General features: G+C 41.7%; 1 protein-coding gene across 1 annotated transcript in view; it reads left to right on the top strand.

Annotated features, from left to right (window-relative positions):
• Positions 1–15,454, top strand: part of LOC128661265 (uncharacterized) — a 744,180-nt gene that overhangs the window by 522,295 nt on the left and 206,431 nt on the right. The window lies entirely within an intron of this gene.

Genomic DNA, 15,454 nt, shown 5'->3' with positions numbered 1-15,454 from the left:
TCACAGTAGTTACCTTATAAATGACAATCACAGTGGTTACTTTATAAATGACAGTCACAGTGGTAGCCTTATAAATGGCAGTCACAGTAGTTACCTTATAAATGACAATCACAGTGGTTACTTTATAAATGACAGTCACAGTGGTAGCCTTATAAATGGCAGTCACAGTGGTTACCTTATAAATGACAGTCACAGTGATTACCTTATAAATGACAGTCACAGTGGTTACCTTATAAATGACAGTCACAGTGGCTACCTTATAAGTGACAGTCACAGTGATTACTTTATAAATGACAGTCACAGTGGTTACCTTATAAATGACAGTCACAGTGGTTACCTTATAAGTGACAATCACAGTGATTACCTTATAAGTGACAGTCACAGTAGTTACCTTATAAGTGACAGTCACAGTAGTTACCTTATAAGTGACAGTCACAGTGGTTACCTTATAAGTGACAGTCACAGTAGTTACCTTATAAGTGACAGTCACAGTGATTACCTTATAAATGACAGTCACAGTGGCTACCTTATAAGTGACAGTCACAGTGGTTACCTTATAAGTGACAGTCACAGTAGTTACCTTATAAGTGACAGTCACAGTGATTACCTTATAAATGACAGTCACAGTGATTACCTTATAAATGACAGTCACAGTGGTTACATTATAAATGACAGTCACAGTGATTACCTTATAAATGACAGTCACAGTGACTACCTTATAAATGACAATCACAGTAGTTACCTTATAAATGACAGTTACAGTGATTACCTTATAAATGACAGTCACAGTGGTTACCTTATAAATGACAGTCACAGTGATTACCTTATAAATGACAGTCACAGTAGTTACCTTATAAATGACAATCACAGTAGTTACCTTATAAATGACAGTCACAGTAGTTACTTTATAAATGACTGTCACAGTGGCTACCTTAAAAGTGACAGTGACAGTGGTTACCTTATAAATGACAGTCACAGTGATTACCTTATAAGTGACAGTCACAGTAGTTACCTTATAAATGACAGTCACAGTGGTTACCTTATAAATGACAGTCACAGTAGTTACCTTATAAATGACAGTCACAGTGATTACCTTATAAGTGACAGTCACAGTGATTACCTTATAAATGACAGTCACAGTAGTTACCTTATAAATGACAGTCACAGTGGTTACCTTATAAATGACAGGCACAGTAGTTACCTTATAAATGACAGTCACAGTGGTTACCTTATTAATGACAGTCACAGTGGTTACCTTATAAATGACAGTCACAGTGATTACTTTATAAATGACAGTCACAATGGTTACCTTATAAGTGACAATCACAGTGATTACCTTATAAGTGACAGTCACAGTAGTTACCTTATAAATGACAGTCACAATGGTTACCTTATAAGTGACAATCACAGTGATTACCTTATAAGTGACAGTCACAGTAGTTACCTTATAAATGACAGTCACAATGGTTACCTTATAAGTGACAGTCACAGTGGTTACCTTATTAATGACAGTCACAGTGGTTACCTTATAAATGACAGTCACAGTGGTTACCTTATTAATGACAGTCACAGTGGTTACCTTATAAATGACAGTCACAGTGATTACTTTATAAATAACAGTCACAGTGATTACCTTATAAGTGACAGTCACAGTAGTTACCTTATAAATGACAGTCACAATGGTTACCTTATAAGTGACAATCACAGTGATTACCTTATAAGTGACAGTCACAGTAGTTACCTTATAAATGACAGTCACAATGGTTACCTTATAAGTGACACTCACAGTGATTACCTTATTAATGACAGTCACAGTGATTACCTTATAAATGACAGTCACAGTGATTACCTTATAAGTGACAGTCACAGTGATTACCTTATAAGTGACAGTCACAGTAGTTACCTTATAAATGACACTCACAGTGATTACCTTATAAGTGACAGTCACAGTGGTTACCTTATAAATGACAGTCACAGTGATTACCTTATAAATGACACTCACAGTGGTTACCTTATAAGTGACAGTCACAGTAGTTACCTTATAAATGACACTCACAGTGATTACCTTATAAGTGACAGTCACCGTGGTTACCTTATAAGTGACAGTCACAGTAGTTACCTTATAAATGACAGTCACAATGGTTACCTTATAAGTGACAATCACAGTGATTACCTTATAAGTGACAGTCACAGTAGTTACCTTATAAGTGACAGTCACAGTAGTTACCTTATAAGTGACAGTCACAGTGGTTACCTTATAAGTGACAGTCACAGTAGTTACCTTATAAGTGACAGTCACAGTGATTACCTTATAAATGACAGTCACAGTGGCTACCTTATAAGTGACAGTCACAGTGGTTACCTTATAAGTGACAGTCACAGTAGTTACCTTATAAGTGACAGTCACAGTAGTTACCTTATAAATCAGCATAAACCACTGTGAGTGAACATTAAAGTGAAGGTAAAGTTTTTGCAGCCATCAATCATATTTATATTCCTTTCAATAACTTAAATCAAGTCGCTAGCTTTTTAAAAAAATTTTTTTATTGATTTATGTAATTTTATATCTATATTTGTCTTACGGTTCCCTTCCGATGCACCTCCCATTCACTATTTCCTGGTTTCGGATACTATGACGTATAGAGCGGTCCCACCCACTCTATACGTATCTATTCAGCTCGTGCACATCGAGCCTCGATAAACCGCGCATGCGCACCATTTTTCTGCTGCGGTCAAAACTATGCCTACAATAACTAGTTGATAATGCGCATGCGCGAAACGTGAACGCGCGCTTGGGAACTGCGATGTAAAAAATGTTACGCATGCGCATGTCGAAACATACCAGGATGACGTAAATTGACGGCCGCCTAACGGCCAAAAAATCAATTGGATGGATGAACAACGTGATCGTTGTTTATAAAAAAAAAAACATTTACGGGTTGATTTTCGGATAGCCGAGTTGATGAAAATAATATAGGATATCGAAGGTAATATAAAGATTTAGAGGTTTTGATGAATGAAAGTGATATTTATTTGGGTTGATATGTTAAATTATTTAGAATAGAACCTTTTTGTTTAGCTTTACTTTAAGAACAAGAAAGCTGCAAAATGTTTCGTTTTCAGAATGATTGTCTAATGGTTGTTTGTTACATTAAAGTTGATTTAAAAAAAAAAGCAAAAAAAAAAAAAAAATGCTTTGAGTGGAGGTCACATGTTTCCTGTCTAGAGTGGAGCTCCAGTCTGCAGCTAGACCCTTCTTGCTGGGTGAGTCAGGCTGTGTATTGTGTGATAAATGCAGTGACGTGCAGTGACGTCAGAGGCTGGTGAGGCAGTGGCTAGGATACGCCTTCATTCTTTAGATATCCTTTGTTGAAGAAATAGCAATGCACATGGGTGAGCCAATATCACATGAGGTATCTATGTGCAGCCACCAATCAGCAGCTACTGAGCATATTTAGATATGATTTTCAACAAAGGATATCAAAAGAATGAAGAAAATTTGATATTAGATGTAAATTGGAAAGTTATTTAAAATTGCATGCTCTTTCTAAATCATGAAAGAAAACATATGGGTTTCATGTCCCTTTAAATGGTGTCTTGGAAAACTGGTCAACTTAGTAAACATTTGATTTTAGTCTAAAGGATTGTAACAGAAACTCTTGCCTGATAACAAAATGCTTGCTCTGATTATGAGATCTAGAAATCCACAGTGGCGGCTGGTGAATTTTCAAGGTAGTGGGGCGCTAGACCCCTCCCCTTAAAATAAAGCCCCACCCCACAGGTAGCTTCACCCACAAAGGGAGTAAACACATAGTTAAAGTATACCCAGCTGTGCAACCATCACTGGTGAATGAGTCAGAGACAATTTCTGCAGCTCTCAAGCAGTACTTTAACTATGTGTTAACCCCTATTCTCAGAACAAACAGAACTCACACATGTGATTTTAAAGAAAAAAAACTCTTAAGCACTAAAGTAAGGCTGTGATCATATAGTGACCACTGATAGAATATGCACAAATTATCATTATTATGAAGACCAATCTATTCCAAAAATCTGTGAAAACATATGTTTAATCAATTCAAGTACAAGGCATATATAAATTATATATACAGTGTATATATATATATATATATATATATATATATATATATATCTTGTATATATCTTGTAAATGAATTGATTACATATAATTTGTATACATATATTCTTCATACAATAAAATGTCAAGCAGTCTTGGGAGGGACATACACTTAAAAAAAATCTTCACTATGCCTTTATTATAAAATGTATTAAAAGACACAAAGATATTAAGCAGTTCTCTCTCTCTAGGTAGCACAAGCATAGTTAATGCCATGGGGATTGAGAGAGTAATTTATAACTGATTCTGTTTACTTATGAACACGGCACTCTGCAGAATGCTCCATGACCTCTCCTAACAGAAGTGCTAAAGCAGCATGGGGCAGCAATACCGGTAATAAATCAAAAGGATATCCTACACTGAATCAGAGAGCCGACATTAAGCAGGAAGCAAGCAACTGAACTTATCACCTAATATCTCTCCCTGTTCTTTTCTTCATGACGGCTGCTTGCTAACGATACACTGTGCACACTGCACAGACAGCTGAGCTGAGTGCTGACAGGACTCAGGAGAGAGGGCAGGAAAAAGAGCTTAGCTACAAAACACAGCCCAGCGTTCATAAGGGCTGCAATCATGCTCTCACATAGATAAGCTATCATTTCAACCAGTCAGTGCTTAATGGTCTTCGATCTATATTGTAAATAAAAATTATGTATATTATCATAATATACATAATTTTTATTTACAATATAGATTGAAGACCATTAATAATATATATATATATATATATATATATATAATGTTCCAATACACAATGACAGCTCCATCCGATCCTACATTACCTAACAGTGTTTCCAGCATTTCTAGTTCATCTTGTTGTATACAAAACAACATTCATATTAAAAAATGACTAGCCACATTATGAACAGTTATTAACATGTTTAACCTAAGTGGTTAGTGGTCTGGTCGGAGGTTACTTACCTGAGAGAGAATCCGGTCGGGTCATCAGTGTCTCTCTTCTCTTCTGTCACTCTGACTCCACCAGGTCCGGCACCCACATGGCACTGGCTCCGCTTCTCTGACTCTGTCCACCACTGTCCTCCTCCTCAGTCCTCTGAGTCTCCTCCAGGCTCCAGGCAGCACACAGTCCTGTCCTCCAGGGCAGCCCTCCTCCACAGACAGCCACAACACAAGGCCCACAATCAGTCAGTTACTAGGCTGCACTGAAACAGCAGCAGCATGGGCACGCACGAAGACTTGCTCAGCAGCTCCCTCCACACTGACAACTGAGTCTTCCCGCCAGCCAGAGTGTGATGTGTCAGCGCTACGTCATGACCCAGTCTCACACCTGTCAATCAGCAGCCCAGCAGGCACGCCTCCCCGCAGTGCTGCTGAATGCCTGATTGGCTCAAGTGATGTAGGTCATCATGGAGGCGGTTTTGAGAACCGCCTCCAATGAAGCTTGTATGATGGCTGGGCGAGTCACCAGTGGGTGGCGCTGCTCTGTAGTGAGCAGACAAAGTTATTTAGATCCATTGTTGCGCAATTAATGGAGGGCAGCGGACCGGCTCACTGCCTCCTAATTGCGCAACAATGGATGGTGATTTTCCAGCGCAAGCGCACAGCGCACAGTAACTACTGTAATGAGAGAGTAGTAATCGCCATCGGGGGTGGGGGGGTACCCTTGGGGGGAGGGTGGGCATGGTAAATAAATTAAGATGAAAAAACACTTTTTATTTTTAAAATAAATATTATTTGAAAACTTTTTTTTTCCCTCATTGGACAGGGTAGGCACTGCCTACCCTGCCTCCTATTACTGCACGTCACTGGATAAATGTGTTAGTTATTTTATAGTCTTCTTAAGTAGTTTTATAATTGTTATAAATGTTGTTCATCTGCTTGTGCCAGGCAATTGGGAAGTGCTGTTTAACTTACAGTGTGCTTCTCTCTGTGCTAGTGAAGGGTTAATACACACTGTGCTGCTCTCTGTGCTAGTGAAGGGTTAATACACACTGTGCAGCTCTCTGTGCTAGTGAAGGGTTAATACACACTGTGCTGCTCTCTGTGCTAGTGAGGGGTTAATACAACATGTGCTGCTCTCTGTGCTAGTGAAGGGTTAATACACACTGTGCTGTTCTCTGTGCTAGTGAAGGGTTAATACACACTGTGCTGCTCTCTGTTCTAGTGAAGGGTTAATACACACTGTGCTGCTCTCTGTGCTAGTGAAGGGTTAATACACACTGTGCTGCTCTCTGTGCTAGTGAGGGGTTAATACACACTGTGCTGCTCTCTGTGCTAGTAAAGGGGTTAATACACACTGTGCTGCTCTCTGTGCTAGTGAAGGGTTAATACACACTGTGCTGCTCTCTGTGCTAGTGAAGGGTTAATACACACTGTAATGCTCTCTGTGCTAGTGAAGGGTTAATACACACTGTGCTGCTCTCTGTGCTAGTGAAGGGTTAATACACACTGTACTGCTCTCTGTGCTAGTGAAGGGTTAATACACACTGTGCTGCTCTCTGTGCCAGTGAAGGGTTAATACACACTGTGCTGCTCTCTGTTCTAGTGAAGGGTTAATACACACTGTGCTGCTCTCTGTGCTAGTGAAGGGTTAATACACACTGTGCTGCTCTCTGTGCCAGTGAAGGGTTAATACACACTGTGCTGCTCTCTGTGCTAGTGAAGGGTTAATACACACTGTGCTGCTCTCTGTGCTAGTAAAGGGCTAATACACACTGTGCTGCTCTCTGTGCCAGTGAAGGGTTAATACACACTGTGCTGCTCTCTGTGCTAGTGAAGGGTTAATACACACTGTGCTGCTCTCTGTGCTAGTGAAGGGTTAATACACACTGTGCTGCTCTCTGTGCTAGTGAAGGGTTAATACACACTGTGCTGCTCTCTGTGCCAGTGAAGGGTTAATACACACTGTGCTGCTCTCTGTGCTAGTGAAGGGTTAATACACACTGTGCTGCTCTCTGTGCCAGTGAAGGGTTAATACACACTGTGCTGCTCTCTGTTCTAGTGAAGGGTTAATACACACTGTGCTGCTCTCTGTGCTAGTGAAGGGTTAATACACACTGTGCTGCTCTCTGTGCTAGTGAAGGGTTAATACACACTGTGCTGCTCTCTGTGCTAGTAAAGGGTTAATACACACTGTGCTGCTCTCTGTGCCAGTGAAGGGTTAATACACACTGTGCTGCTCTCTGTGCCAGTGAAGGGTTAATACACACAGTGCTGCTCTCTGTGCTAGTGAAGGGTTAATACACACTGTGCTGCTCCCTGTGCTAGTGAAGGGGTTAATACACACTGTGCTGCTCTCTGTGCTAGTGAAGGGGTTAATACACACTGTGCAGCTCTCTGTGCCAGTGAAGGGTTAATACAGACTGTGCAGATCTCTGTGCTAGTGAAGGGTTAATACACACTGTGCTGCTCTCTGTGCTAGTGAAGGGTTAATACACACTGTGCTACTCTCTGTGCTAGTGAAGGGGTTAATACACACTGTGCTCCTCTCTGTTCTAGTGAAGGGGTTAATACACAATGTACTGCTCTCTGTTCTAGTGAAGGGGTTAATACACAATGTACTGCTCTCTGTTCTAGTGAAGGGTTTAATACACACTGTGCTCCTCTCTGTTCTAGTGAAGGGGTTAATACACAATGTACTGCTCTCTGTTCTAGTGAAGGGTTAATACACACTGTGCTGCTCTCTGTGCTAGTGAAGGGTTAATACACACTGTGCTGCTCTCTGTGCTAGTGAAGGGGTTAATACACACTGTGCAGCTCTCTGTGCTAGTGAAGTATTAATACACACTGTGCTGCTCTCTGTGCTAGTGAAGGGTTAATACACACTGTACTGCTCTCTGTGCTAGTGAAGGGTTAATACACACTGTGCTGCTCTCTTAGCTAGTGAAGGGTTAATACACACTGTGCTGCTCTCTTTGCCAGTGAAGGGTTAATACACACTGTGCTGCTTTGTGTTATAGTGAAGGGGTTAATACACACTGTACTGCTCTCTTTTCTAGCGAAGGGGTTAATACACACTGTGCTGCTCTCTGTTCTAGTGAAGGGGTTAATACACAATGTACTGCTCTCTGTTCTAGTGAAGGGGTTAATACACACTATACTGCTCTCTGTGCTACTGAAGGGTTAATACACACTGTGCTGCTCTCTGTGCTAGTGAAGGGTTAATACACACTGTGCTGCTCTCTGTGCTAGTGAAGGGTTAATACACACTGTGCTGCTCTCTGTGCTAGTGAAGGGTTAATACACACTATACTGCTTTCTGTTCTAGTGAAGGGGTTAATACACACTGTGCTGCTATCTGTTCTAGTGAAGGGTTAATACACACTGTACTGCTCTCTGTTCTAGTGAAGGGTTTGTCACAAATATCTCAGGATTCAGCTGCTAAGGAGTTAATTCTGTGTAGCTTGCACTCAAAACAGTTATTTGTTTTCAAGAAGAATTGTGTTTGTATTTTCTTTGAAGTGCCAGAACCCCCTAAATAGCCACCAAATGTTAGTGTGTATGCATTGGGTCATAAAGTCACTGAAACTCTTAGTCACAGAGATACACAGGATAAAGTTTATGGCTTAAGCTGTCAATAGAATGCCTGATGCAAAACAGGCTCTTCATTACAAAAACTGACCAGGTCACTGACAGGACATTGGTATATTATGTACATATGTGGGTTAAAGCTGTTATAACCTAATGGCAGGTAAATATGACAACCTATGGCATATTTGATATCAAACCGGTTCTCCCAATAAAACTAAGAGGTTCTAAATATGTAAATATAGAAATTTCTGACCTAGCAGGAATGATAATGGGTTGTATAAATTCAGGCAAGAAATTAGTCTATTGAAGGTTGTAAAGACAGGGGGGTTTCTTAGCCCGCCCAGGAGGGTGTGGTTAAGCAACCTAATCTCTGAAAAGTAGGGTTTAAGAATCTTATTTTTTAACAGTAAGATGGTCATTCTTACAAGGGGAGCTGCTGTACAGAAGTAAGGAGCCATCATTTTCATGCCAGCCCCTGGCGCAGATCTTGAAGACTAGGAAAGTATTCAATTCTGTTTTTCTCCTTTTTATTTTAAAATACTGTTTGCGTGTGTAATTTTATTTGTAACAACTTTTTATTAATAATGCATTGTGCATAATATTTTTGGCATAATAAATAATTCCTTTATTAAGTTTGGCCTTTGTCTAATAATTGAACCACGTTACTGAAAGAGACTGGAATATTAGAACTGTATAATTTTAGGTTATTTTCTGCTAAATTGTATTTCTAGAGTTAATGTGTAAAGTCTGGGGTTTTCCTTAAGATTTTCCCTTTAATAAATTTTAAGTGGTGGCAGCATTTGAGCTATAGGATTGTTGGTTTAGTGTGGGTGACATTAAAAGGGAGTTTAGGGCATTTCTCTTAGGTCTAGTACAGACTAGGGAGTGGGATTAACTCTTGCACCCACTAAACTGAATCACAAGCTTGCCTGGTGTGGCTAGATTGTGACCTGTTGGTGACAGAAAAGGGGGCTGAAAACCCTTTCTGTGCCAAATAAGTGACTGGCGCAGGGTTGGATAACCTTGGTTCGTCACAGGGTTAATATGCACTGTGCTGCTCTCTGTGCTAGTGAAGGGTTAATACACACTGTGCTGCTATCTGTTCTAGTGAAGGGGTTAATACACACTGTGCTGCTCTCTGTGCTAGTGACGGGTTAATACACACTGTGCTGCTCTCTGTGCTAGTGAAGGGGTTAATACACACTGTACTGCTCTCTGTTCTAGTGAAGGGGTTAATACACTGTGCTGCTCTTTGCTAGTAAATGGGATTAATGCACATTGTAGTTCTTTCTGTGCTAGTGAATGGGGGGATGCACTAAAAGGAATGACAAGGGTGAATGACATAATGGAATGCCCATAGACTATAATAGGATTATATTTAAAAGTGCTATAGCAACAAAACTATAAAACATATCAACTAGATATTTACCAGATGTGTTCCCCAGGTACAGTAGCATATTCTGAATGTGAGATTATGTCAGATTATAGCTGCTTTCTATGGAATGACAAAGGTGAATGACATAATGGAATGCCCATAGACTTTAATGGGATTGCATTTAAAAGTGCTATAGCAACAAAATTATCAGACATATCAAATAGATATTTGCTAAATATGTTCCCCAGGTACAGTAGCATATTCTGAAAGTGATATTAAGTGAGATTATTGCTGTTTTCTATGGAATGACAAGGGTGAATGACAAAATGGAATGCCCATAGACTATAATAGGATTATATTTAGTGCTATAGAAACACAAATATGAGACATATCAAGTAGATATTTACCAGATATGTTCCCCACGTACAGTAGCATATTCTGAAAGTGAGATTACATCAGATTATATCGGCTTTCTATGGAATGACATGGGTGAAGGACAAAATAGAATGCCCATCCTATAATATAAAATGCCAAGTGTGTTTGTCCGAAGCTGTCATGCGCAGTAGAGAGAGCACGAGGACAAACACACCTGGCCTTACCTGACATGCTGTTTGCGGCGGTGGGGCAAAATTGGGCGTGGCCAGACGGGAATGTGGGTGTGGCCGGGCTCGGTCGGTGCGAGAGAGAGGGGAGAGAAATAGAAAGAGAGGGAGAGAGACAAAAAGAGATAGGAAATAGCTAAAGAGAGGGGGAAGAGCAGAAGAGAGGGGAAAGAGCAGAATAGAGGGGGGAGAGAGAGCAAAATAGAGGGTATTGAGAGAAAAAGAGGTGAAGAGAGAGAGAGCAAAAGAGAGGGGGAGAGAGAGCAAAAGAAGAGAGGTGGGAGAGAGAGGGAAGGTGGGAGAGAGAGGGGAGGGGGGAGAGAGGGGAGAGAGAGCAAAAGAGAGGGGGGGAGAGAGCAAAAGAGAGGGGGGAGAGAGAGCAAAAGAGAGGGGGGAGAGAGAGCAAAAGAGAGGGGGAGAGAGAGAGCAATAGAGAGGGGAAGAGAGAGAGCAAAAGAGGGGAAGAGCAAAAGAGAGGGAAGAGAGAAAAAAAGAGGGGAGATAGAGCAATAGGGAGGGGGAGAGAGAGCGCAATAGAGAGGGGGAGAGAGAGAGCAATAGAGAGAGAGCAAAAGAGAGGGGGAGAGAGAGCAAAAGATAGGGGGTAGAGAGAGCAATAGAGAGGGGGAGAGAGAGAGCAATAGAGAGGGGGAGAGAGAGCAATAGAGAGGGGGAGAGAGAGCAAAAGAGAGGGGGTAGAGAGAGCAATAGAGAGGGGGAGAGAGAGAGCAATAGAGAGGGGGAGAGAGAGAGCAAAATAGAGGGGGAGAGAGAGCAATAGAGAGGGGGAGAGAGAGCAAAAGAGAGGGATGGAGAGAGAGAGCAAAAGAGAGGGGAGAGTGACAGAGCAAAAGAGAGGGGAGAGTGACAGAGCAAAAGAGAGGGGAGAGTGACAGAGCAAAAGAGAGGGGAGAGTGACAGAGCAAAAGAGAGGGGGGAGAGACAGAGCAAAAGAGAGGGGGGAGAGAGAGAGCAAAAGAGAGGGGGGAGAGAGAGAGCAAAAGAGAGGGATGGAGAGAGAGAGCAAAAGAGAGGGGGAGAGAGACAGAGCAAAAGAGAGGGGAGAGAGAGAGCGCAAAAGAGAGGGGGAGAGAGAGCGTGCAAAAAAGGGGGAGAGAGCGCAAAAGAGAGGGGGGAGAGAAATTAAAAGAGAGGGGGGAAAGAGGGAGCAAAAGAGAGGGGGGGAGAGAGAGAGCAAAAGAGAGGTGGAGCGAGAGAGAGCACAAAAGAGAGTGGGAGAGAGAGCAAAAGAAAGGGGGTAGAGAGAGAGCAAAAGAAAGGGGGTAGAGAGAGAGCAAAAGAGAGGGGGTAGAGAGAGAGCAAAAGAGAGGTGGAGCACGAGAGAGTGCAAAAGAGAGGGGAGAGAGCACAAAAGAGAGGGGGATAGAGAGAGCAAGGGGTGGGACCGCTGTACTGCAAAAAATGGCTGTGTAAACGGGCTTTAGGACTAGTAGACTATAATAGGATTACATTTAAAGGTTCTATAGCAACAAAAATATCAGACATATCAAATAGATATTTAGCAGATATGTTCCCCAGATACAGTAGCATATTCTGAAAGTGAGATTAAGTGAGATTATATTTGCTTTCTATGGAATGACAAGGGTGAATGACAAAATGGAATGCCCATAGACTATAATGGGATTACATGGAACAAGTATATATAAACTGCGCTTTCCAGTTATCACATAAAGTATTTCACAACAGATATAGAACCAACATATTAAAATACCATAGAAAGTAAGTGGTATATAGTTGTACGTACACTATATAATACAGAGAATATAGGGTAAAACTTCAAAGTGACCTGTATACTTATAACCAGATCAGAAAAGTGTATATCACCCCTGTTGGTATGTAAGTTCCTGCATATCATGGAAGCAGAGGAAAAAGTATTTTCCAATATATGTCCCTGGAAAGCGATGTGGAAAATTCCAAGCGGTGGCCTCAGAAAATGCTGTCAATGGTTGCTGCTCTTATTATACGTAGAGGACTGTGATCCTCCTCCCAAATGGAACTTGTAAAACAAAAAAAGAGAGCGCAAACCACTCTAAGAGTAAAAGTATTTAATACAAATTGTAAAGCGCAAGTAAAAAATATACGTACAGGAATTAAAAACAACAAAGCATATAGTGCATATCACCACAGAAACTCTGTTGCAGGCCAGATGAATGTTGACTGGTGCCACTCGGTCCTTCCTACAGTCAAAGCGCAACCGGAACAACGTAAAGACTTGGAGGTGCGGGGCTACTCAAAGTTGTAATAGCCTGTGTCTGGAGATCATGTGATTACGATATAGCTCCTCAACGCGTTTGATCGGGATCCGACCCGGCTTTGTCAAGAGGTGATGTATCAACAAACCGCTTAGAACCTTAGAACCTTTTGAATTCAGTGGGCTGTCAAAGGTCAGGTACCTTGCAGCGTCTGATTTGCTGACTACATGTCTATACAAAGTATCAATGTCCTGATGGTTTAACTTAAATAGCCCCTTAATGTCTTTTTATGTGTGTATCTTCCCAAATAACTTATGTGGATTGGTTCTATCACACACAGATTACGAATGCAGATTTTAAGTGCAATGTCTGTTTGCAATTGGATTTTTGGTTACATACGGTTTTTGTTCTTCTCTTTATCCTTGTTTCCGCAGTGCACTGCTCCGGTTCCTCGGTGTGTAAACTTGTTAACGGATATCCGTAACGGATATCACTCACCGCAAAAAGAGAAAACATAGAAGTCAATGCGCTAAACAGCCAATGATGTAAAATGTGTTGCATATTTTGTATGTATATCTAACCAATTGTTTTTTATTTTTTAATATATACTCTGTATATCTAGAACTATCTTATTCCTATAAGGTGGTATACCACAATAATTCCTTTATAGCCTCACCTAGCAGGCGAAACTGTAGACACCGGTGTCAACATTTATAAAGTTCTTTTATATATATATATATATATATAGATATAGATTTTAAGTATCTTTTTTTAGACGCTTTTTTAGAATGTGTGGAGATTTGTATTCAATTGAATATAGATGAGACCCAATAAGTCTTTCATATTAAACAAAATAAATATATTTTTTATATAACAAAGGTGTAAAGTGCAATTTATAAAAACCCATAACATTTAATTGAATAGGACAAAGTGAATGAAATGAAGAGTTAAAAGACTCCTATATAAAGTCTAGCAATACTATTAAAGGGATAAGTGGTATATTGAAAATAAGGAACCACAGGCTTTCTATTTCTCTCAGGATCGTTTATTTGGGTGAGTGCAATAACATTAGCTTCCACCTATAAACTGCATTTTGTACTCTGTTTTTTCTTTTTCTTTCTTTATTAGGATTGTTTGTTTATCACTAGTCATTATCCCAGAAGCGGGACTTCTTGGATATCAAGTTTGGACACAGGAATTACTACTAATAGTATACACATTCATTTGGACACTTGGATTATATCACCAGTACTATAATACCACTGTACCAGTGACGTGCAGTCATTAGAGGCAGGTGAGGCAGTGCCTCACCTGTCCTAATGACTAAAAACATTTATTTTTAGAATTATTATTATTAAAAATAAAAAAAAAATTTTGTTTAAATTTTTTCCACCCCCCCGGTCCGGCATACATGGTATCATCCATGTTGCGTAATAGAAGGTAGGCAGTGAGCTGGTCCGCTGCCCTCCATCCATTGCACAACATGCCTGCCTGAGCCACAACTGAGCCAGCGCCACCCACTGGTGCCTAAAAGCTGAGCCCATTGCTACCCATATGCTCCCATTTGAGGCTGCTCTTCTAGCAGCCTCGGGGAGCCAATCATCAGCAGTCTTGTCAGTCACGTCACGTGACTGCTGATGAGGCGGAGCAGTGTGCTGAAGTGCTGGAGGGAACCTTGGAGCCCTCAGCCGAGTCACGTGGACACTAGTGCACTTTGAGAAGCCAGGCTGCTGGAAGGAAGATCCAAGAAGATCTGACGCAATCAGTGGAGTCAAGCAGCCAAGGAGGGAGCAGCACCCGCTGAGGACCGTTACTTGTTGTTGGCATTAGGTAACTAATCTATTCTACTACACTGTTTATCCTGATGAGCCGACCACCGCTTGAGAGAGTAAGTTAAGAGAGTAAGTTACACTATGGTACTGTACTGGTGCTGGTGTAATTTTATTTTCTCAACTTTTTTTTAACTTTTTTTTTTTTTTTCTTGCGCCCCCCCCCTCCACCCCGCAGCCCCCCTCGACCCCCCGCGGCCCCCCTCGACCCCCCGCGGCCCCCCCCTCGCCCCCCCACTGGTACATGACAGTTTTAAATCAGAGCATTGCCATGGTAACCTGGGACAACACTCTGATTTCAAAATGTCATTTCCTGCTGAGAGGGAAAGAAGCTGCCTGTGTGTGTGTAATGCAGTTGCCCGGTGCCGTAGTGTGAAGTGCTCAGTCAGACAGTGTCACCATGTCTAGCAGAGCTGCAGATTAAAGGTATGTGCACTGCTCAATTTGCTTGGTAATGGTACACCACTGCTGACTTCAGAACATGCCTTCCATTTCATCCCCTGTGTCTCCCCCCCACCCCTCCTCCCCTGGGTCTCCCCCCCACCCCCCCCTCCCCTGGGTCTCCCTCCCCTGGGTCTCCCTCCCACCCCCCTCCCCTGTGTCTCTCCCCCCCCCTCCCCTGTGTTTCTCCCCCCTCCCCTGTGTCTCCCCCCCTCCCCTGTGTCTCCCCCCCTCCCCTGTGTCTCTCCCCCCCTCCCCTGTGTCTCTCCCCCCCTCCCCTATGTCTCTCCCCTGTATGTTTCTCTCCCCTCTGTCTGTCTCTCTCTCCCCCCTCTGTCTCTCTCTCCCCTCTGTCTCTCTCTATC

This window comes from Bombina bombina, chromosome 5 (assembly GCF_027579735.1).
Source record: "Bombina bombina isolate aBomBom1 chromosome 5, aBomBom1.pri, whole genome shotgun sequence".
Lineage (NCBI taxonomy): Eukaryota > Metazoa > Chordata > Amphibia > Anura > Bombinatoridae > Bombina > Bombina bombina.
The sequence above is the reverse complement of the archived record's forward strand: the minus strand, read 5'-3'. Positions and strand labels throughout refer to the sequence as shown.